Genomic DNA, 2,659 nt, shown 5'->3' on the forward strand with positions numbered 1-2,659 from the left:
CTCCCCTTCTCTCACTGAACCTGGAGCTCTCCAACCTGGTGAGTTCAGCTAGCTAGCCAGCTTGTCTAGCCAGGGTCAGGGTGTTTTTCCTTGGTCCTTTTCACCCTATTGATAGGTGACAGAGAGTAACCAAACCACAGAAACCAGAGCCATGGACAAGACAGGACTACAACAAAAATAATGATTTCTTGTTTACCTATAATTTAAGTGTAACCGTGTGCCCTGCATTATTTATTTATTTATGTGTAAGTCTGATCCCCTGACCCCCTGATGCCCTTGTGCCTGTTAAGGAAGTCTGGCACACATGGGCTGAGTCAGAGAGCTCCCGTCTCTGCTGTCTGCTTCCCTGTGGCGGCTGAGCCAAATCCTCCCGGAACCTTCCTCTTCAGCCAGGAAGTGCTGTCCTGCGCCCTGCATTTCCATATATTCTGCCAAGGGCACGGCTTGTTTATCCGATGGTCTGTTACTTGTGAGTCCGCACAAAGAACTTGCTCACTCTGTGCTCTTAAAACCCTAGCGTCCCCTTGGCCTTCCACTGACTCATGAGGGCACGGAGGATCAGAGGGGCCTGCTGGGACCACCCGTTTTGACTCTGAACTCTTGTTAAATCATAGCATGCTAAAACACACCTGGCAGTTAAGAGCCCTCTTTGGGGGCAGTTCTGGGAATTTGAGGGACAAAATCTGGCCTTGAGGCTGCTAGGGTAAGATGGGGGCAGGGCACTTAGGTTAGCTCTCCTCGCCCACGTGTACAAAGTCCAGACACTGCAGCAGGCCAGTGGCCACCTGGCCTTGCTTATCTGCCTGGCCCAGCTCCTCCCCTCTCTTGTCTTCCAGGGATCTTTAGCGGAGTTTGGAAGATGGAGTAGGAGAAGGGGTGTGGGGGCCAGCTTACGGGGAGTCTGCTCCTGGACGGATAGATGCCCCTCACTTTTAGTGTCTCAGCTTCTTTTTTGTTGCTGTTTGTTTTAAAATATTTATTTTATTTTTAATTTGTGTGTGTGTGTGTGTGTGTGTGTGTGAAAGAGAGAGAGAGAGAAAGAGAGAGAGAGAGAGAGAGAGAGAGCGAGCACATATGCCATGGCAGCTACCTGCAGAGGACAGCAAGAACTTTGGAACTGGGGTTACAGGCAGTTCTGAGCAGCCCAACATGGGTACCAAGAACCAGACTCGGTGCAAGATGGCTGCAGCATGTTGGAGCGTGAAGGGCCTGGTCACTGGAATAACTGGAGGAGCCTCAGGCCTTGGCCTGGCTATGGCTGAAAGACTGGTGGGACAAGGGGCCACAGATGTGGTGAGGGTGAGGCCCAAGCCAAGAAGTTGGGAGAGAGCTGCATGTTGGCCCCAGCCAACGTGACCTCTGAGAAGGACGTACAAGCAGTTTTGACTCTAGCGAAAGAGAAGTTTGGTCACATACATGTGGCTGTCAACTGTGCAGGTATTGCAGTGACCATTAAGACATACAACCAAAAGAAGAAACAGGTCCATACCTTGGAGGACTTCCAGCAGGTTCTCAATGTGAATCTCTTAGGCACTTTCAATGTGATCCGCCTGGTTGCTGGGGAGATGGGCCAGAATGAACCAGACCAGGGAGGCCAATGCAGAGTTATCATTAATACTGCCAGTGTGGCTGCCTTCGAAGGCCAGGTTGGATAAGCTGCATACTCTGCATCCAAAGGGGGCATAGTAGGCATGATACTGCTCATTGCTCCGGATCTGGCTCCCATAGGCATCCGTGTGATGACTATTGCTCCAGGTTTGTTTGCCACCCCACTGCTCACCACCCTTCCAGAGAAAGTGCGCAACTTCTTGGCCAGTCAGGTGCTCTTTCCCAATCGACTAGGTGACCCTGATGAATACGCTCATATGGTACAAATCATAATCAAGAACCCATTCTTGAATGGAGAGGTCACCCGGTTGGATGGGGCCATTCGAATGCAGGCTTAAAGGGTGAAGAAAGGAAAAACACCAGTTTCTTTTCAGTGTGAAGGAAACCCAACAGTCATTTTGTAACCCTGCTTCAGTCACCCTCTGTGCCTAATAAATTCTCAAATTAAAAAAAAAAAAAAAGAACCAGACTCTGGTTCTCGGCAAAAGCGGCATCTGGTCTTCACTGCTAAACCACCTCTTCAGCTCCAAGCCTCAACTTCTTTACCTGCTGGATGGACGGAAGGAGTTCAGCTTACGCCAGTTGTAGAGCAAATGCAGCCACCTTGTGTCTGAGTCAGAGATGGGTATCCTTGTGACCAGACGCTTTCCTAACTGTCCTTCCTACCCAGAACTGTGCCCTCTTCCATTGCTTCAGTGTTTCCAGCAGGCTTCTATTACGAGAACAGGAGCTCCATCATCTCTACGGGGTTGGACCGGGAGGAGGGGAGCAATGTCCCTCTATAGTTTCTGTATACAAATAGTGCTCAACACATGTCTAGTGTAAACTACTGGCTGCTGCAGGTGAGACAGAGAGGCTGATCCAGTTCACCGGTCCCCATTTCTACTATAATCAAAGCCTTAAATGCACCAACACAAGCCGATAAGAAGCTAGTGATTCATTGACTTCCCAGCATCCTTGGGTTCCCCTGCTGTAGCAAGAATGAACATCACAAGCTGGATGAATGGGTATCATGACTGCAAAGTCCTGTGGTCCTGAATAACAGGCTCCC

General features: G+C 49.9%; 1 pseudogene; it reads left to right on the forward strand.

Moving 5' to 3' along the window:
• The first annotated feature begins 1,179 nt into the window (after window positions 1-1,179).
• Window positions 1,180-1,946, forward strand: LOC121460403 (annotated as a pseudogene).
• Window positions 1,947-2,659: the final 713 nt, after the last annotated feature.

This window comes from Microtus oregoni, unplaced genomic scaffold, assembly GCF_018167655.1.
Source record: "Microtus oregoni isolate MIOR12 unplaced genomic scaffold, Mior012 000020F_ref0000438, whole genome shotgun sequence".
Taxonomy (NCBI): Eukaryota; Metazoa; Chordata; class Mammalia; order Rodentia; family Cricetidae; genus Microtus; species Microtus oregoni.